A 22,303-nucleotide genomic window follows, 5' to 3' on the forward strand; every position below is an offset into this window, starting at 1 on the left:
GGTGGACATTCTCAGGCAAAGGATTTGGTCTGGAACTTTTCCACGGTGTTACCTCGATGGCCAAGGTTCATTCATGCTAGAGAGAGGAGGAATTTAATATCGCTAATTACTTTTTAGGGAGCAGTTTCATCCTGGAAATTTTGAAATTGATTTCTTATCCAGTTTCCCCTTGGTTGATATTATTCTCTCAAGATCCTTACTGAGCCTTCCAACAACACTTCTTTTATTCTCCTTCATGCTCCAGCTCTACGTTTGCTTTTTTTGTCCTCCCTCAAGGGCAAGGATCACCTCTCTGATTTTTGCCTCCCACCCTAGGCCTGGCACACAAGTGAGGCTCCACCAGTGCACTAGAAACAAAGACACGAAGATGTGATTTTCCCTAAGCATGCTTTCTGCAACTGCAGCTCAGAAATCTCAAACGGTTCAAGATAAGAAACTGGCCCAAAGCTGATTAATTTTGCAAAACAGACCTTCCAGGGTAGCACACAGGATCTTCAGAAAGAATATTCTGGTTCTTACTTCCCACTGAGAGCTTCAGGGACCATAATTAGAGCAGCATGGAGCAATAGACTCCGCTCTGGTTCACTAAACCCCAAGAACCTTCCTACCAACATGGACAAAAATAACGTCCCGTTCCATCTGAAAATATCACCTAGAATTCAGATGTGTGCTCTCTCATTGTGTTCTGTGCATTTTTAAGTAGCTCTATTTGGCTGGGTTTTGACAGCTGGAAGCTGAGGCTTGGAGACCCGCCCGGGCACAGGGTGGTGCTTTTCAAATGTGCAGACCACTGCATCAGAACCACCTGGGGGCTTGTTAAAATGCCGCTTCCCAAGCGCTATTCCAGACCTACCAAATTGGAATCTCTAGGGCTGCTCCATTTTTAATACACATCCTTGATGATCCGGGTACACCCTGAAGTTTGAGATGCCAGCTCATTTTCCTGCCAAGGAGCTTTGCTTATTCCCCCACCCAACCTCCCACACACATCCATTTCATCGGCTTTATTGAGCAACAGTTTCTGCAGGACAGGACATCCATGCAGCTCTATGGAGTCACAGACTGCAGGTTCGCCGAAGTTCTCACCGTCTTGGTCTCTGCTCCAACACTGCCCTCACCCTTCCTAAAATGGCCGCCAGCCACCCTTTGGGCTCCTAATGTTTGCTTTTGTTCCAGAAGATTGTGTTGTCATGCTTTTCCCTTCCACCCACAACATGTAGAAGGTTGGGCAGAGTAGGGCCTCAGAAATTGCTTACTGATTGACCAACACCTGCATAAATTGGAACACTCACTGGAAGATTGTTCCTTACATATGCATTTGTTTTTAATGCTGGCTGGATGCTCATACTAACAGAGACAACAATGGTAATCATAATAATCATAAAGCTGGTGAGAAAGATCTTATATAAGGCCCTTTCTACGTTACAAAGATATGTCACACATTTTCCCCTTGACAGTCATCTGTAACACTCAAAACAAACATTATCACACCCACTTTACAAATGGCAAACTGAGGCTCGGAGAGATTAAGTGGCTTTCCTGAGGACTCACAACTAGTTTTTTGTGGGGCTGGCACTCCAGTCTAGACCCCTCAACTCCCAGGACTCAAGCATTCTTTCCCTGATCCAGTAAATAATGACTGAGCCCCCACGATATGCCATTCACCACACCAGAGCTAAAGACCAAGAGCCAAGGCTGACGTGGTCCCTGCCCTCCTGGTCTCCCAGCCACATCACCCCTAATGACATGAAAGCTGCCATCAGCCAGGAGACAAGATATGTACATGGCAAGGCAAAAAGGCATAACAGAACAAGTCAGGGCGTGCCCATGAGACGAAACCACGGCAGCAATGCCCCTCTCCTTCTGTTGAGGCCTCCACAGGGATATGCAGTGCAACAGTGGAGCAGCTATCCCCAGGTCAGGTTTCCAACTGCACCTGCCCTGCCAGTCTCAGGTACTGTGAGCCCCAGAGCTTGGAGACAACAAGGGGAACATAGCTCTCAGCATGAACACAGGGATTTTCAGAAAGGGTGGAGCAAGGTGGCCTTGGTACAAGCTGCCATTCCTCAGGATGGTACTGCAGATCTGTAGTGGGCCACTTGCCACCCTGAGGCTAAGCTTGCATCCGCATCTCGGGCTATGGACTCTCACCTGCCTTACAGAGCTGCTGTGATGCCCACATGAACGTGATGGGGAAACCCACAAGCCCAGCTTGAGGTCGGCAATCACCGTGATTCCTCAGGGGCCTGCTTCCTTTTCTTAATGGATCTTCTAAGGGTCTAGAGACTGCTGCTGCCATTTGGGGCTATGGCAAGGAGTGCCTCTAGGATACCTGCCACCTTCACATCTTTCTTTAACTGAGGCTTCAAACCGCGTGACATAAGCAGACTAGCTATGAGACCGCAGCACATCACTTAACCTCGTAGCATCCCATTTCTTCACCTGTAATTCGGGATAATGGAACTGTTCTCCTCGAGTTCATGTGAGGATTTTTTTTTATTATACTTTAAGTTCTAGGGTACATGTGCAAAATGTGCAGGTTTGTTACATATGTATACATGTGACATGTTGGTGTGCTGCACCCGTTAACTTGTCACATTTGCATTAGATATATCTCCTAATGCTATCCCTCCCCACTCCCTCCACCCCACGACAGGCCCCGGTGTGTGATGTTCCCCTTCCTGTGTCCAAGCGTTCTCATTGTTCAGTTCCCACCTAAGTGAGAACATGTGGTGTTTGGTTTTTTGTCCTTGCGATAGTTTGCTGAGAATGATAGCTTCCAGCTTCATCCATGTCCCTACCAAGGACATGAACTCATCCTTTTTTATGGCTGCATAGTATTCCACAGTGTATATGTGCCACATTTTCTTAATCCAGTCTATCATTGATGGACATTTGGGTTGGTTCCAAGTCTTTGTTATTGTGAATAGTGCCACAATAAACATACGTGTGCATGTGTCTTTATAGCAGCATGATTTATAATCCTTTGAGTATATACCCAGTAATGGGATGGCCGGGTCAAATGGTATTTCTAGTTCTAGATCCCTGAGGAATCGCCACACTGTCTTCCACAATGGTTGAACTAGTTTATAGTCCCATCTCATGTGAGGATTTAAAGGGTAAATACATACAAACTGCTTGGAATAATGCCTCGCACATCAGAAGCACTGTGGTGTCTATTATTATTATTATTTTTTGAGATGGAGTCTCACTCTGTTGCCCAGGCTGGACTGCAATGGTGCAATCTTGGCTCACCACAACCTCTGCCTCCCAGGTTCAAGCAATTCTTCTGCCTCAGCCTCCCGAGTAGCTGGGATTTCAGGCATGTGCCAACACGCCCGGCCAATTTTGTATTTTTAGTAGAGACAGGGTTTCTCCATGTTGGTCAGGCTGGTCTCAAACTCCTGACCTCAGGTGATCCGCCCGCCTTGGCCCCCCAAAGTGCTGGGATTACAGGCATGAGCCACTGTGCCCGGCCTATTATCATTTTTTTATGATCACTTTCCTTTTTTTTAAAAAAAGTACAAACAGTGCGAGAGCCGCTGCTGCTGAGGAGAGAAGCATCAACAGCAGCACCATGGGAGGTCCGATTGATCCACATGAATTCCTCGGCATTCAGACTTAAGACTCATCTTCTTCCTGCTTGCCCGCGGCTCCGCCGGCATCCAAACCGCTGCTCGCCCCGTGTCGCTCGGTAGCTCAACAGAAGACCCTTGAAGGCTATGTGGGATTTGCCAATCTCCCAAACCAAGTATACAGAAAATCAGTTAAGAGATCTGGTTTTGAATTCACGCTATGGTAGTGGGTGGAACAATCCAAAGTGTTAATCAAAGAAGGTGGTGTTCATTTGCTGTTCACAATAGATGATAGCCCAGGATTTGGAGATGCAGTGGATAATAGTAATTGCTGGCAGCCTTACAATCGACTACATTGATAGTAAATTTGAGGACTACCTAAATGCAGAATCGCACGTGAACAGATATCAGATGCCTGATAACAGGGTGCAGAGTGTTTATACTTCATTGCTCCTTCAGGACATGGACTTAAACCATTGAATATTGAGTTTATGAAGCATTTACACGAAACAGTATCATCTCAGTTATTGCCACAGCAGACACACTCACACCAGAGGAATGCTAACAGTTTAAAAAACAGATAATGAAAGAAATCCAAGAACATAAAATTAAAATATATGAATTTCTAGAAACAGATAATAAAGAAGAAAATAAACTTGGTAAAAAGATAAAGGACCATTTACCTGTTGCTGTGGTAGGTAGTAATATTACCATTGAAGTTAATGGCAAAATGATCGGAGGAAGGCAGTATCCTTGGGGTATTGCTGAAGTTGAAAATGGTGAACACAGTGTTTACAATTCTAAGAAATATGTTGATAAGAACACACATGCAGGACTTGAAAGATGTTACTAATAATGTCCACTATGAGAACTACAGAAGCAGAAAACTGGCAGCTGTGACTTATAATGGAATTGATAACAACAAGAATAAAGGGCAGCTGACTAAGAGCCTCCGGCACAAATGGAAGAAGAAAGAAGGGAGCATGTAGCTAAAATGAAGAAGATGGAGCTGGAGATGGAGCAGGTGTTTGAGATGAAGGTCAAAGAAAAAGTTCAAAACTGAAGAACTCTGAAGCTGAGCTCCAGCGACACCATGAGCAAATGAAAAAGAATTTGGAAGCATAGCATAAACAATTAGAGGAAAAACGTCATCAGAGGATGAGAAAGCAAACTGGGAATCTCAACAACGTATTTTAGAACAACAGAACTCGAGAACCTTGGAAAAGAATAAGAAGAAAGGAAGATCTTTTAAACTCTCTGTTGACCACCAGTTACATATTAGTTGCCAATATGCCAGCTTGGACATCAGTGTTTGTTGGATCTGTTTGACCAATTTGCACCAGTTTTATCTATAATGATGGATTTAACAACATGACAAACATTATTTTTGTTGTTGTTCTTGGAGATTAAAATGCCTTCAATTGTCTAGGGTGTTGTGTACTTAGAAAGTAACAGATCTACTTTTCCTACTTTTTCTTTTTCTTTTTTATTAAACTGATTATCTTCAGTTGAATGCAAGAGAACATTTTACTGTTGTACAATCATGTTCTGACGGTTTGATTGTTTACAGGATATTCCAAAATAAAAGGACTCTGGAAGGTTTTCATTGAGGATAAAAGGCCATAATATGATGCAAACTATGCTTCTCTATGATAATTATAATACAAAGGTTCCATTCAATGCAGCATATACAATAATGTAATTTAGTCTAACACAGTTGACCCTATGTTTTGACACTTCCATTGTTTAAAAATACACATGGAAAAAAAAACCCTATATGCTTACAGTGCACCTAGAGCTTTTTTATAACAATTTCTTTTTGTTTGTTCATTTTGGATTCTTTAAATGTATATTATTCTCATTTAGTGCCCTCCTTAGCCAGAATCTCATTACTACTTCATTTTTGTAATAACATTTAATTTAGATAGTGTCCACATATTGGTCTTGCTGAAATAGAATATGCATCTTTCATATGGTAGGAACCAACAAGGAAACTTTCTTTAACTCCTTTTTACCCTTTATGGTAAGTAGCAGGGGGAAAAATGCATTTATAGATCATTTCTAGGCAAAATTGTGAAGCTAATGACCAACCTGTTTCTACCTATATGCAGTCTCTTAATTTTACTAGAAATGGGAATCACGGCCTCTTGAAGAGAAAAAAGTCACCATTCTGCATTTAGCTGTATTCATATATTGCATTTCTGTATTTTTTGTTTGTATTGTAAAAAGTTCACATAATAAACGATGTTGTGATATTAAAAAAAAGTACAAAAACATGCATCAGTGGAGAATCTCTGCAATTGACATAGAATCATTTCTTATAAAACCATTGTTCCATCTCTTACAGACTGGCATCCCAGACAGCCTGAATTCTGCCCCCACTCCCCTCTTCCAGCCCCTCCATCACCCACCTCAGGTGCCCTACATCACAGTCATCTTGCAGCTGGCATTTCCCAAGCAGAATTTATCTTTTCCCACTTCTGTGCCTTTGCTCCTCACCTCCCCGGAGTTTCTTGCACCTCGAATGCCCTTTCCCTTCCATCTATGAAATCCAAAGCATGCCCATATTTCAAGTGAACGTGGGGGAGGAGTGGGAATGGTCTCCTGACATTTCATTGGGTGATTTTTCCACATAACAGAGCAGCTAACCCCTCCCAGCTATAACCCATCTGGGTGGGCTGAGCCCTAAGCCCTAAGCAATGAGTGGCAAGACTGGTTGAAGGGCAGGGCTCCAAGGTGGGTTTTTGGCAGTGAGCAAGGCGTGGTTCAGGGGAGATGGTGCTAAGGCCTCCAGCTTTTGGCCCCCTCAGAAGGGTGGGGCTGCTGGGAGTGGCCTGGGGCAGAGCTGGGCTCCAGGTTCCTTGGGTGCCAGTGGCACAGCCCTTACGTCCTCAAAGTGATTGTGATGCCCCGTCTGCTACCCTACTCAGTTTGTGCGGACACTGAGGGCTCCAAACCCAGGCTCAGGGCCAGGACACTGGGCAGTGGCACTAGTGGTTCTGAAGAGGGCTTGCCATCAAAGCACTGGGAGGCTGTTTCCACAAGCCAAAAGGGCAGAGGGGCCATGGCCAAGGTCAGAAACCCAGACACGGAGGCTGCTCTTGGCAATGAAGGGGATATAGAAGCATGTGGATGTCAGGGGCTGTGGCTCACCATGCCCCAAACCAAACTCCTGTCCTCCCTGTGCCCCTCTCCCAGATGCCTCATTTTAGTGAACAGCACCCATCCTCCATCCGTCCGGCCTAGGAAGGCAGTGCAGCCTGCCAAGGGCTCCAGAAACTGCTGCCTGGACTCAGCTCCCAGTTGGTGGCTTCCTGGTGGCGTGACAGTGGGCCCATTTAACCTCTCTGAGCCTCAGTTTCCTGCCTACAAAGAGAGGATGACAATAGTGCCTATTTCATGAGGTTTAAAATGAGTCAACCCATCTGGAGCAGTCAGGACACAGAGCCTGGCCCACAGCCTGCACTACGTGAGGGCTCAATTCTATAGTCAGGTCCTTAGCACTGTCCTGGCTGAAAGGCAGCCTGCAAAAATATGCATCCATGCTCTAACTCCTGGAACTGTGAATGCTGCCTTCTATGGTAAAAGAGGTAATATTACCTTACATGGCAAAAATGTGATTTAGTGAAGGCTTTTGAGAGGAGGAGCTTATCCTGTAATATCCAGGTAGGCTATAAATCTCATGAGTGAGGCAGAAATAGACTAGACAGGCAGAAGAGAGAAGACACTGTGACCAGGGAGGCAGAGATTGGAATCATGCAGACCCGAGTCAGGGAATGCCAACAGTCACTAAAAGCAGGGAGAGGCACAGAAGGATTGGTTTTCCCCCAGGAGCTCCAGAGAGAGCCTGGCCCTGCCAAGACCTTGATTTTAGACTTCTGGCCTCTAGGACTGTGAGAAAAAAAAAAAAAAAACACGTGCTGTTTTCAGCCACCCTGTTTGTGGCAATTTGTTCTGGCAGCCACAGGAAGCAAATACAAGGTGCCTCCTTAATCCCAGTTACTCAGGAAGCTGAGGCAGGAGACTTGCTTGAGCCCAGGAGGCAAAGGTTGCAGTGAGCAGAGATAGCACCACTGCACTCCAGCCTGGGTGAAAGAATGAGGCTCTGCCTCAAAAAGAAACAAACAAGAAAGGGGCCTCCTTGACATCACTCTCCCCACCTTCCACTGCTTTCTCAAGTCTCCCTCTGTCCAGGGAGGTCTTTCCTCCCCGCTGCCTACAGAACCACCATCCTGTCCTCTCCCAACTGGGCTACTTCCACCCAACAATGGGCTCCTCAGCCCCCAACACCAGCCCAAGATAAAGATTGGGATAAAGATCAATGCCACCCGCCGCCTCCCACCCTGTAAGACCCTGCATGGCATGGCCCCTGCCACTTCCACTGCCTACCTTGTCCCTTGCTTACCCTGGTGTCTTAGGCTTCAGTCACAGTCCCTTGTAGTTGCATGTCTCCTTCAGCCATGGAGCCACCACACTTACTGTCACCCCACCCCATCCCTGCCCTACCTATTTCCTACTTGAGCTTCTTTCCTACTTGAGCTTCTCCAACAATGAAAACTGCTATGGATTCCTTCATCACATCCCAAGTGCACCCGAGGAATGAATGAATGAATGAATGAAATTGGAAGATTCATATATCCCAGGCATAGCTAACTGGACAAGGTATGTAAACCCAAGCCATAGGCTAGCTGCTGACCCATAACCTTGCAGGCCCAGGAAAAATGAGCTGGCAAGGAAGAGACTTTCTCTCTTGAGAATCTGGATTTGGAAATGTTAAGAAAACGAGAAAGTGCTCTTCAGAGCACACACCACTTTCTTAGAAAAGCCTCCCCAATTCTGTGTAGGTTCCCCAGCCACGCACACTCCCACCACCGTGTACTTTGCCCTCATGGCTGTGGTCACACTACATCTGTCTGCCTCACTAGACCCCATGTTCCATGGCAGCCTTGTTCAGCACTGCTTCCCTGATGCACCCAAGGAGTGAATGAATGAATGGCAATTGACCGAGGAGCCATGTGAGTTCATCTCACAACATAGCTGGAGGCTACACCAGGAGAATGATTCATTCCAGAATCAAAGAGGTGGAGAAGAGGCCTGCTCCGTTTCTGGCTGGTCTATTCAAACCCATCTTCGAGGCTCTATCTGGGCCCTGCCCAGGAAAAGAGAAGGGACCACCTGCAGAGTGTCCCCAGAGTCTGCCAGTCTGGAGAGAGGACAGCCAATTATATCCCATGAGTTTTGGCTGCAGAGCCTGTAGCTGTTCAGCCAGTAGAAGGGCCCCCTCAGGCCCAGCATGGCCTACACAGCTCTGATGGGCTCTCAGATGCAGAGAGCACAGATGCGGTGTGTTTGGTTCCAGAGGAAAGGACTAGAACTAGGATATGGGGGCTGGGGCAGAAAGCTACAGGGAGGCAGGCACCAGCTGGAGAATAACGACATTTTTTTCAAAGCCAGGGCTATGCTTGGATGCAACGGAAAGGTGGCCGGTCAGCCAGCCCTGGAGGTGTCCAGGTGTTAGATGCTCACCTGTGTGACAGGCTTAGGAGGGATTCAAGCACTAGGGGGCCCCTCCTAACCCAGAGAGTCTGCGCTTTTGTTCTCAATATCACAGTTATGTATGTTCTAATGTGCTGTCACAGCCTCATCTGTTTCCTGGAGAATGTGACAAGCACTGTTTTATGAAGAAAGTAAACAAAAGAATCCCAGCCAAGGTGGTATCGCAAATTAAATTCACATTTTGAGGTCTCCTCCTTCTTGCTGTAACAAACACACAGCAATGATAGCTGAAATACAAAAATAGAAAATTTAAAGACACAGCATTACTCAAAAATAAAATTCTCAGGGGGGAAAAAAAACCACAACATGGTAAGCGGAGATGAGGGCTGCAGGCTTGATGGGCTCTGAGTGCAATACAGACAGAGGTGCCTGGCATTGAGAATTCTCTGGGGTAACAGAGACTCATAGCACGCCCAAGTAAAGTTGGGGGCCAGAGCCACAATCAATGCAAAAGAGAACTACAGTCAAGCTCACTATTTTAAGCAAACGGTTGGAGCAGAGCAGGTAGAGAAGGGCTTCCTCTGCTCTAGAGGAAAGCTGGGATGAAGTTCTACCAATTGCTACCTGCTGCCTCAGCCCACAGGAAGCTGCGCGCTCTGGATGGCAGGACAAGGTGGAAAACAGTGACAGATGGAATGCAAACATGGCCAGTTACTCACCCCTTCCTATATCCATAGCCTTTGGAATGACTTTGAATCTCCTACCATCAAAAGGTGAGTTGGCACCCATGACCAGCTCATGCCCATAATTCCAACACCTTGGGAGACCAAGGTGGGAGGATCGCTTGAAGCCATGAGTTCGAGACCAGCCTGGGCAACATAATGAGACCCAATCTCTATAAACATTTTAAAAATTAGCCAGGCATGGTGGTACACACCTGTAGTCCCAGCTAATCAGGAGGCTGAGGCACAAGAATCGCTTGAGCCCAGTAGATTGAGGTTACAGTGAGCCATGATTTTACCACTACACTCCAGCCTCGGTGATGGAAGAAGACCCTGTCTCGGGGGGGAAAAAAAAAGGGTAGAGTCTGCTTTTCCACCTTTTGAATCTGGGCTGGATTCAAAAGAATATGATAAGAATATGACAGAAGAAAAGAATATGATAAAAGTGAGAGGAAGCCTGTTCCAGGCATAGGCCTCAAGAGTTACTGGAAAAAGACAGTAGTTCTAAGGTGTCAATAACTGGATGGACAGCAGATATCTCTTCAGCAACAAGAGACCCAAAAGACAAATTCTGCAGGGAAATAACTGCATGCCTGGAATTCTGAACTCTGCTAAAGCAGTATTCAAAAGTGAGAGGAAAACAGAGACGTTTTAAGACATCCAAATATTAAGAGCGTTGACCATCCTTGGCACTCACCATATGCGCTAAGTACAACTTGAGAATGAACTCAGCCAGAAAAGGGAACTTAGAAGAAGGAATAGGGCACAAAAAACAGTGGCGAGCAAAAGCATTAGGAAAATGTGTTGGCAAAGTTAATGTGCTACTAACTGCAACACGAAAATAATAACAATTAACATTTTTGGAACCAACATTCTAGGAAACAATGATAGAACAGGTATTAGTGGGTTGTGAGGCATGATTACAATTCTCATCAGATTCAGTAAAGGAGAATGATATTGAATAGCATTAGATTTGAGTAGAACAGGGAAATTAATTTAGGATATATGCTAAAGTGTTAAGGATATAACCACATCAGCAGAGGAAAAAGGGGGAGTGGTAGAAGGAACACTCAAAATAAGAGAGTAGAAATATATCACTAATCACAATAAATATAAACCAATTAAAACCACCTATTAAAAGACAAACTAGGCTGGGTGTGGTGGCTCATGCCTGTAATCCCAGCACTTTGGGAGGCCAAGGCAGGTGGATCATCTGAGGTCAGAAGTTCGAGACCAGCCTAGTCAACATGGTGAAACCCCACCTCTACTGATAATACAAAAATTAGCTGGGCATGGTGGTGCACACCTGTAAATCCCAGCTACTCGGGAGGCTGAGGCAGGAGAATTGCTTGACCCTGGGAGGCAGAGGTTGAGGTGAGCCAAGGTCGTGCCAATGAATTCCAGCCTGGGCAACAAGAGTGAAACGGTGTCTCAAAAAACTAAATTAATTAAGTAAATAAAAAACTAAAATGAGTAAAACAAAATGGGTTATAGAATGTTATATATAGTATGATGTTTACATAAAGCTTAAAAATACTATAGATTGTTTATGGACACGTACATCTGCAGTAAGATATAACAATAGAGATGGGAAAAATAGAACTAACTTCTAGATAGCTGTTGTTTCTGTGGAGGGAAGAAGTGGGGAAATGGGAATGGAGAAGGATAAAAAGATGCTTTGGGGAGGGAGGGAGGGAGAGAGACAGACATACGTGAAGATCAACCCTATAGAACTTGACCACAAACGGAGACTGTAAACTCAATTCATCCAGGTGCTGGCTCTTTTTAGCACAGGTCTCAGTGATGGCTGTTGCCCAGAAACAGACTTTCAGGGTATATTAACCTTCCCTCTGCCTGTTGTTCTCTCAACCTGGAACAGCTTCTCTGTCCTGTAGCCTTTTCAATCAAAATTCTTCACCTCCCTCTGTTCAGCTGACACACCACTCTGATGGATCCTTCCATGAGAAGAAATGCCCCCACTCAGGGACAACCTCAGGTCAGCCCTGGGCTGGCTGGCCACCTCTGCCTCTCTCACTTTATAGGCTCCTGAGGCAGGGATGCCACCCAACTCACCCCTGAATCACCAGCCCCTAGCAGGATGTGGGACACGCCAGAGCACACGGTCAATGCAGATAGTCTGGATGGCCCAGCTGTAGACCCCAGAGGCACAGAAAGTCCTCCTGGTGTGAGATTTACTGAGGAAATGAGGGAGGACCACAAGCCCATCTCAGCACAGTAACAGGTGGCATTCACAGCGGACCAGTGAAAAGACACCAGCTCTTCCAGGGAAGTGAAATTCTACACAATAAAGCGTATATCATTAAGTGCTCCAACTTAAGCCATGTTTGATAGACTAATTTTTAAAATGCAATTTAGACATGGCTGCAGGTTTTAGACATGCCCTTATTGTTCAAAATTCTTTCTCCTCCCCACCCCCAGGACGTTTTGAAATTGCTAAGGTAACATGTGCTTCTAGAAGAGTCCAACAATACAGTCATGGATAAAGCAGGAGGCGCCAAGTTGCTCCCCACTTCCCTTGCCTCCAATCTCACCCTCCAGGAATAATCAGTGTCGACTCCCTGCTCTCGAAAAACACATGGTGCTGTACATAGCCCCGATCCTTTCTTCCAGGCCACTCAGTGTGTGCCCAGAACTGTGCTGGACTCCTTGATACATATTTAATTTCACCTTCTAAACAGCTCTGTGTGGGAGGGAGGGTCATTGCTCCCAGAACAAAAGTCACAGTCCGAAATGTGACTCCAGAGCCTGGCTGCCTGCCTCTCAATCCTGGTTCTGTCATCTATGAACTAGGTGAGCTTGTGCAAGTTTGCACCTGTTTGTGCCTCAACTGCTTAGTGCTAATAAGTAGTACTTCCTTCATGGTAAATTGTGAGAATTAAATTCACACATGTAAAGAACTAAGAACAGTGTCTGACACACAGAAAGCTGATAAATTACTATTTCCATCTTATAGATAAGGAAACTGAGATTCAGAGAGGTTAAATGACTTACCAAATCCAACCAACGGTTATGAATTTCAAGCCGCGGACCTGCCAGGAACACATGTGGCCCCCGGGGAAGATACAGGGTATGGGGTGTTACACTGCCCTCCATCCTAATTTCCCAACATGCTTTTCAAATCCTCAGGGTCTTTGACATTTCTTCCCTTTCTCACCCTCTGGGTCAGGCAGTAAGCTGCCATTTCTTGCTGCTGGCTAACAACCCTACATCAGCTGTCTCCATCAACCCTACACTCGTTCCTAATTGGTTGACTTGCTGTAGTCTGGAAACCAAAGATAATACAACTGGTAAGAAAAGTGCACAACACAAGTGCAGCTAGGAACTGAGAGAAGCCCCAAGCAGAGCTCCCAGACTAACCGAATGAGCCTTAAGAAAAGTTGGCCGGATGCGGTGCCTCACGCCTGTAATCCCAACACTTTGGGAGGCCGAGGTAGGCAGATCATTTGAGGTCAGGAGTTCAATACCAGCCTGGCCAACATGGTGAAACCCCTTCTCTACTAAAAATACAAAAATTAGCTGGGCATGGTGGTACATGCCTGTAATTCCTGCTACTCAGGAGGCTGAGGCAGGAGAATCGCTTGAACCCAGGAGGTGGAGGTGGCAGGAGGCCAAGATTGCGCCACTGCACTCCAGTCTGAGCGACAGTGAGACTCCGTCTCAAAAAAAAAAAAAAGAAAGAAAAGTCTTCTACTTTGGCAGTTTAGAGACCTGCAGAGTCAGCTGGGTTTTCGATAGATGAAGTGACTGGATCTGTGTTCTCTGGATAAGTGAGGTATTGATGTATGAATATATTTTCCACATTTTAAAACTAAAGTTTCTGATTTAGGCATTTGTTAATTTCTCTGCCCTCAAAATGCAGAATCATGAATCGCAATCCCTTGGACAGTGTATTTCACTTTAAATATCTACATTCCAGGCTTCCCCAGGTACTGCACGTCAGTTCTAACCACTCTCCTCCATTCACATTCTGAAGGTGTAAATGAGACCTAGAATTTTCCTAGCTGCCTGCTGCATTGCATTTAAATAACTTCCCAATCCACCATGATAAATTCTCTTTATGATGATGGATGATCGCAAGTTTCTGTCAAATGTGCGTGTGAATGAATGCTAAACTATGCCACAAACCAAACAGGCACCGGGTGCCGGCTCTGGGTTGGGTGCTCGGGGGTAACAAGGAAAGCCAGACCCAGCTGCTCCCCGAAGGAGGTGAGGGTCAGGAGGGGTGGGGAAATGGGGCCCAGAGAAAGGAAAGGCAGCATGAGAAGTGAAGGGAGAGAATCCTAAAAGGAGTTGAGGATGTCTAGACAAGGAAATGCAAATGCAGCCTGGGAGAGCAGGGACACTGAATGACTGGGAGCCCCAAGTACCTCTAAGGTTTCTGATTTTATTTTCATAGTCACATTTTTGCACTTGTTGGAATCATAATGAAAGCATACGCATTAGAGACATTGCTGTGGATCACACAAAAATACCAAGATTCAGCAGAAGGAATGACAAGGGAGAGAGAACCTCCTGCACAGTCAGAGAACTTGGGTCCCTAAAGGGATTTCTTTGGCCTTGATTCTCTGATTAGATCCTCTCAAGTCACGATCCTGGGAATCCTAACCTCTCCTCTAGTGAATGCAGGAGACCCAGGCCATTTGTTGGCACACAAAAAAAAAAGCTTCAGGAAACCCAACACTAAAGTCACAGCAGAGACAGGCTCACTGTGGAGTCAGAACAAGGCCACAGGCAGTGATGGAAGAATCATGGCCGGAGTGGACGTACAGCCGGACAGATCTGCACCCAGTGATGCCCCCACTACCTGCAGTCTGTGTGACCTAGAGCAAGTCCCCTTACCACTCCTAGCCTCCGTTTCCTCATCTATTGAAATGGGATAACATCTATACAATTGGCTTCTCTGTGAGGCTAAAAAATGGGTACAGAAAAAGCTTAGCCCAGTGCCTGGTCTAAGAAAGTCCTCAAAAAAGAGTAGCTGTGGTTCTTATTCTTGCCATCATTAAGAAATGTGATTTTACCCACCTCAGAGGCCTGTGTCCCCACGGCTGTCAGGCTAACCGATCCTGCAGCTCCAGTTCTCTGGTCTCAGACTTCATGAAGGGCATCCACCTTTATTCCACAAGATCCCTCTAAATGGCTTAATCATAGGCACCCTCGGAAGGGGAACAACACTTGGCATAATTACTAGTCTTGTGCCCTTTTTGTAATCTTGACTTTGTGGGAATTGTTCGATCACAATAGTTGGGGGTTTGTGCATGGTATTTAATTAGGCAGATGAAAGCACGTTAGGATGAAACAATAGTATCTGTAATTTAATGACATGTTCTGCATCTTACCCTGCAACAATGACGAAAGATGCCTCCATGCAAAGGAAAAAAATGTCTGCTGCATCTCTCTCTCTCTCTCTCTCTCTCTGACTCTGTCTCTTTCTCTGAATATTTCTGTCTATTTCTCTCTCTCTCTGTCTCTATCTCTGTCACTGGGTGTGCTTCTCTTTATCTCTCTCTGTTTCTGTCTCCCTCTCTGTCTCTGTGAGTGCTTCTCTCAGTGTGTCTCTCTCTGCCTCTGTTGCTCCTCTCTCTCCAGTTGACATCTGCTTAACATGGTTCCCACCTCCCCGGCAGCCCTGGGGAACCAGCCTTTGCTAAGTGCTCCTCACTCCTTGATGTGATCATGACAGAAAGACTCCAGAAGAGACAGGCCCAGAGGAGAAAGTGAGGCACAGTGTGACTATCTGGGGCTTCTGGTCCCAACTCTGTGACCTCAGGCAAGTCACTCCCCTTCTTGCCAATGATCTCTTCTATAAACTGACAGCTTTAGTTTAGGCCTGACCTGACTTTTCTTTTAAAAAATATTTATAAAAAAGAAAAAAGAGAAAATATTCAATAAGAACATAAGTTGGTGGGGAAAAGTGAAGTTAAGTGTTCTAAGATCTTTATACTGCCTGTAATGAGCATACATATATTAAGTTTAAAATTTTAGAAATTATATATGTTTCAATTTTGAGGGTAAATATTCAAAGAATAGAAACATTATAACTCCCTAGCAAAAGGAAAACAGAAATAATAAAAATAGATAAACCCAAAAGAAGGTAATGAAAGAAACCTGTAAGAAGCAAGGCAAATATAAGCACAAAATAAAATTTTAACCCCCTACCCCTGCCCCAGAAAAAATTTATTAGGCCTTGTGCCCGTGGAACCAAGATTTGAGGGAGATTTATAACATTAAACATAGTTTAAGAAGGGATAATTAAACATAATAAAAACAAGATCATTAAGTACAGCCTAGAAAGAGAGATTTGCAGGCAGGTAACAGGATGATCTCAGAGGTCTTGTCTAGTTCTAAAATTCTATTATTTTAATTCTGGGCTGTAAAATGCCAACATTTACCCAAGTCAATAAACATCAAGAGACTGATATTTCATCGGAATCCAAGTCTGATTTTTCAATATTGATTTTTGTGAAGTCAATTTTGGTTTAAAGTGCCTTTTTAAATTGGTGCTCCTGTGGTGTCAAATGTCAACATTTATTTTTGCAGAACTCTCCTTCCTGTGGGGACTTTGGTCAGCGAATGAAGCTTTTGATACTTGGAGTTCCTTGTTTTTCTTGCTTCTGATTGAGGGCCCTGATTAATAGTGTATGATGTTTTTCACTGAGCCTTTAGGGTTTCCATTGGGATATAAAAAGTAATTTCTATATGCACCTCCATCACGAAAAAGCCAGGTGAGGAAGGGTTGCAGTGTGGGTGAGAAAGGAGGGTTCATTTGTGGTCTAGCTGAAAGCTTCCCAAGCTTCACGCACACCTGCATATGAACCCCAGCTCACCACTCACCTGCTGTGTGGCCTTGTGCAGGTCACGTACCCTCTCTGTGCTTTGTTGGGTCATTTGCAAAATGGACTTAACACCTATCTTATAGAGAGGCTGTGAGAAACCAGTGAGACAGTACATGTGGATGTCTGGCCTCGAGCCTGGCCCACAGGAGGCAGTCAGCAAATGCCAATTCTCCCGAACCCCTTGATTTATTTTCTCTCTACTGCTACATTTTATTTTTTCAAATCTATAGTAAAGCTGAAGGGATAGTACAATTAATACTCATATACCTGTTGTCTTTTCACCAATCACTAGTATTTTCTCTCTTTCTCTCTCTCTCTCTCCCCCCTCCCAGCCCCGAATTATTTGGGTGTAGTTTGCAAACATAAGACCACCTCACCTCTAATATCAGGGATTATCACCTAAGGTTAAGGACCATCTCCTACATACATTACTACTCTATACCTTTAAAAAGAAATATTTTAAAATAATCTTATTTAAAATAAAATCAATACTTTAAATTTCCCAGTTGTTCCAAAAATGTATTTATGGGTTGTTTTAAATCCTAGATTTAAAAAGAAATTCACACATTACATTTGGTTGTCAATGTCTCTCTGCCAACCCACCCTTGATTTTTTAAATGGTATTCCTCCAAAGCAAGCAGGGGACAAAAGAATAGCTGATAACTGGGTAGCAGAAGAGGTAAGAAGAAACTCTGGGAATTAGGTTTTGAATCTTCTCTGAGGCATTGGGTCTGGGTAACCTTGAGCTTCATGCTTCCTTTCTGCAGATGTTTTCATTATCTGTAATTGGCGGCTTGCACTGGCGCATCTCAGCACCCATTATTGCTCCGGTGGAGGGATTTGAGGCTCAGAGGCTCTTGGAGTCACATAGAGCCCAGTTTGAATCCCACTTCACTATCCGTGTGGCCCTCAGCAAACTACCTTCCACCTCTGAGCCTCAGTTTCCTTATCTACGAAATGGGTGCACTAGTATTTGTGCCTGCCTCATAAAGCCAACATGAGAATTAAACATGTGAAACACTAGGCACAACAGCAGGCACAGCAATGGCTCAGTGGGGAAAAAAAGCTATTATTGTTATTAATGTTGCAGGAATTATGGACTCTACAGTCAAAGCTCTTATCTGCGCAGCAACTACCCTTGGCTTATAAAGAGCCCTTCACAATTTATGAAGCACTTTCTCCATTATCTCTTGTTGAATGCATGGCAGTCCAGGGTAGTGGGCCACGTGGGGACAATTATCCCCACCTTAGAGAGGGGACTCGAGGCTCAGAGAGGTTGAACAGCTTGGCCGAGGTTACAGCTGGTTACAGAAGGAACCAGGACTTGCGGAATGAAGCAGGGGCAGCACTGCCATCCCACCCTCCAGTTCCAAGTTCTTTTTCTGTATCCTTGGCATCCACATCGTGTGATTCTCCAACCATTCTTGCCTTGAGAACACACATCCTGTCTTATTTCAGTCTGGACAGACTTTGTGACTCTACTTCTCAGAGCCCCTGTCCCCTATCACAGATGGAATATGATTCTTCCACCTCGTCAGTCAGCTAGTGTTCACAGAGCACAAAACAGAAAGGCATGCTGTGAACTGCAAAGCATCCTGCAGACTGAAAGCAGCCACCGCTGCTATCAGAGTCTGTGGGCCTACTAAGGGCTCCTTCAGGAAAAACATGCTCCTTTACAATGGGAGCCAAATAATTAGCACAGAAAATTAAGGTCCCTTCTCCCAGGCCTCATTTCTGAATTATAAACTATAAGAATCAAAGTCATTTTGAAAAATGGCTTTTTATTTGTCATGATTTTCATTTCCTCAAAGAGAAGGCATATTGTACTAGGCAAAAATCAATGCTTCCCTGTAATAATGTGCCTACAGATATCCGGTGCTGAAAGCCTCATGCAGAAGGAATGGAAGTGTGTCTATACATCAGTCACATCAAGAATCTGAAAATCAATTCTTTATGGGCTTGCATGAAAAATGCACAATTTTTTCATCAAAATACAAAACAACTGACTATAGGATTTTAAGACAAAAAAAATGTGTCTTGCCACCAAAAAAATGGTCTTTAGGCATCCCAACTAAAAATGCATTCCTTTAATGACCCAAATATTATCAGAGCATCCTCTACGTAAGAACCTGGTGACTCTTCCTTCATCCCACCTGCAACTCACATATATTTTATTTTGTTTTATTTTATTTTGGTGTTTTGCTTTGTTTTTTGAGACAGGGTCTTGCTCTGTCACCCAGGATGGAGTGCAGTGGTGTCATCACAGTTCATTGCAGTCTCAACCTCCCAGGCTAAATGGATCCTTCCACCTCAGCCTCCTGATTAGCTGGGACTATAGGCGCACACTGCCACACCTGGCTAATTTTTGTATTTTTTTGTAGGGATGGGGCTTCACCATGTTGCCCAGGCTGGTCTTGAACTCCTGGACTGAAGCGATCCTCCTGTCTCGACCTCCCAAAGTGCTAACTCCCATATTTTATAATTAGCAAACAAAAACCCCCAGTCATGATAGAAAAGAAGGAAAGCAACAAATGTTTGTTCAGCTAGGTATGTACTGCAGTCTAGGCAAGTTGCAAGAGAAGCAAGAGTGATTAAGACTCACACCTGTCCTCAGGATGCTCAGAGTCAGACTGTATGTCAGACCATGGCACTCCTCAGCTCAAAACCTTCCTGTGGTGCCGTGCCTCACTTGGAGTCAAAGCCAAAGTCCTTGCAGTGGCCCCCCAGCCCCATGTGGCCTGCCCTGGGGTGGTACTCTTTGATGTCACCTCTTTTACTTTTCACAGTGGTGGGGCAGGTACTTGTATTAATTTCCTATGGCGGCTGAGACAAATCACTGCAAACTTAGTGGCTTCAATAACACAGAGACAAACACAGAAGAGTCTTAGGGCAATGGAGATACTCTGTACAATTCTGTAATGGTGGCTACGTATCATTACATATTTGTCCAAACCCACAGAATGTACAACACTATGGACTCTGGGTGATGACGCTGTGTCAATGTCGGTTCATCAGCTGGAAAAAATAGACCACTCTGGTGGGGATGTTGATAATGGGGGAGGCTGTGCATGTGTGGGAGGCAAAGAGTATGTGGGAAATCTCTCTACTTTCCTCTCATTTTTGTTGTGAACATAAAACTGCTCTAAAAATTTATTTTTAAAATAAAGTCTTCAGGCAGGGCGCGGTGGCTTATGTCTGTAATCCCAGCACTTTGGGAGGCCAAGGCAGTTTGATTGCTTGAATGCAGGAGTTCAAGACCAGCCTGGGCAACATGGTAAAACCTTGTCTCTACAAAAAATACAAAAATTAGCTGGGGGTGGTGGCCCATGCCTGTAATCCCAACTACTTGGGAGGCTGAGGTCGGAGGATCACTTGAGCCTGGGAGGCAGAGGTTACAGTGAGCTGAGGTTGTGCCACTGCATTCCAGCCTGTGCAACAGAGTAAGACCCTGTCTCAAAAATAAATAAAGTCTTTTTAAAAAACATACAAAAACGCATAACTGTCTTACAGTTTTGAAGACCAGAATCCAAAATGGATCTCACTGAGCTAAAATCCAGTTGTCAGCAGGGCTGCATCCCTTCTAGAGCCACTAAGGAAGAACCCATTCTCTTGCATTTCCTACCTTCTAGAGGCCACCTGTGACCCTTGGCTCATGGCCCCTTCCTCCATTTTCAAAGCCAGCAGTGCAGCACCTTCTAATCTCTCTTTGACCCATCTTCTGTTGTCACAGCTCCTCCTCTGCCTCTGACCCACCTGCCTCCCTTCTAAGATCCCTGTGTTACTTCAGACCCACCTGGATAATCCAGGATAGTCTCCCATCTCTAGATCCTTAACTTAATCCCATCTGTCCTATGTAGAAAGTAAGATAGCCAAAGGTTCTGCTACGAGAACATGGACATCTCTGGGGGCCATTTTTCTGCCTACCACAGTCTTCTTCATATCCATTTTTCAGACGGGGAACCTGAGGCACAGGGCAGCTCGGTAACTTCCCAGGTCTCACATGGGGCAAGTGGCTGAGCTGGCATTCAAAGCCACAGTCAAACTGCAGAGCCCAAGCTCTCCGTCTGTCCTGTGAGGTCACCTGGCAGGTGCAGAGATGTTTGAGCCTCTCCATTTGGCTGGAGAGCCAAGGACAATAAGGAGGGCAAGGCAGGGGAGATCAATGGCAGTGGTCCTGGGCACTGTGGAGGGCCTGGACCAGGTCCTGAGGGGTGTGCAATGTGAGCCCCACGAAGATCTGGCCTCCCCTTGGACTCACAGGCAGCGTGCGCAGGAAGGCAAGCAGCAGACAGGGCCAGGGCCTACAAGTCTCAGCACAAGGCTGCAGGCCAAGCAGACACCATGACCTCACAGCCTCAGTGGTTCCTGTGGACCTGCCTAGAGAACTTGGCCCCCACTGGGATGCTGGTGTCTCACCCCCGTTCCATGAGAGGTGGATATATTTTGGCCAGAACTGTGGGAGAGAAAAACTTCAATTATCCTAATTGTTCAAATACTGTCTTCTAGTAGAAAAGAAATGAGATGTTAAACAAAAGGTGGGCGGGTGGTTGTAACAAAGACAGAGAGACTTAGGGTAGGAGGCAGAGTAGGGAGAAAGAGAGAGGAAGAGGAGGCAGCAAGGAGCCGCTGGTAGCAGCCAAGGAAGCAAGCTGCGGGCCGAGCAGACACCCTGACCTCATGGTCTGTGATGGTCTCTGTGGACCCGCCTAGGGAACTTGGCCTGCACAGGATGCGGAGGAAGCTGGGAGCTGCAGAACGCTGAGGCCGGCCGCTGGCAGATGCACTGAGAATCAGTGGTGGGCCAGGTAGGAGCCCCTAGCCAGGGGCAGACAGGGAGGCAGCTTGCATCAATTTACTGTGGGACCTTGAGCAAAGGCTTTTCTCTCTCTGGACCTCAGTTTCCCCATGTGTATTCGTGGAGAGGAGAGATCAGCCTGTTGCTCCACAGGGCTTTCTGTAGTGCAGAACCTCTCCTCCATCACCTGCCCTAGCGTAACTGCCAGTAAGCCCTCCTCCCAGCCTCCAGAGGCTTTGCTGGCCACCTGCACTCAGGAAGCACTGCCCAAGCCCAGCCAGGCTACTGTCTGGGAACCTGGAACCAGAGCCCATACTTACTGCTGGATGATGTGTCAAGGCCCCAGCAGAGGGCCCCACAAAGGGGGCTACAACCTAGCCCACACCCCAGTTGCCACACGGCATGCCCACCCAAAGGCACACTTGTGCTCCCTCCAGGCTGCTCCATCCCTGCCCTACTCCCACATTTACCTCCACTCACTTGCCCAGGGAAGGAAGCTCCTGGTCACTGATGCCTGGCTCAGGGCTCAGGACCATCCAGGAGACACCATTGTCCACACTGCCCTTCTGTGGAAACTGTTCCCTGTCCTCAGACCCAGCGTGGCCCAGGCCCCTGAGAGAAGGCAGCCTGCTGCCCTGAGAGCTGTGTCAGGAGACCTTGGGCAGAGAGAATGAGGACTTGGGAAGAAACTGCCTCTGCTACTTCCTCCTGGGGGGTCTTGGAAAAGACCCTGAGCCTCTTCTCTGGGAGGGGCTATGATACCCCCTCGCCAGGCTGCTGAGAGTGTCAAGTGAGACAACAGGGGGACCGTCCCCTACAAACTGCAAGACTCTACACAGAGGTAGTGTGGTTAGGATCACT

The 22,303-nt window shown here is 45.9% G+C and overlaps 1 protein-coding gene and 1 pseudogene across 1 annotated transcript in view; one reads left to right on the forward strand and one right to left on the reverse strand.

The window, feature by feature from the left end:
- Positions 1-22,303, reverse strand: part of GABBR2 (gamma-aminobutyric acid type B receptor subunit 2) — a 426,725-nt gene that overhangs the window by 315,973 nt on the left and 88,449 nt on the right. The gene's annotated exons all lie outside the window — the stretch shown is intronic.
- On the forward strand, positions 3,482-5,112 carry LOC116814097 (septin-7-like; annotated as a pseudogene).

Source organism: Hylobates moloch, unplaced genomic scaffold, assembly GCF_009828535.3.
Source record: "Hylobates moloch isolate HMO894 unplaced genomic scaffold, HMol_V3 SCAFFOLD_10, whole genome shotgun sequence".
NCBI lineage: Eukaryota > Metazoa > Chordata > Mammalia > Primates > Hylobatidae > Hylobates > Hylobates moloch.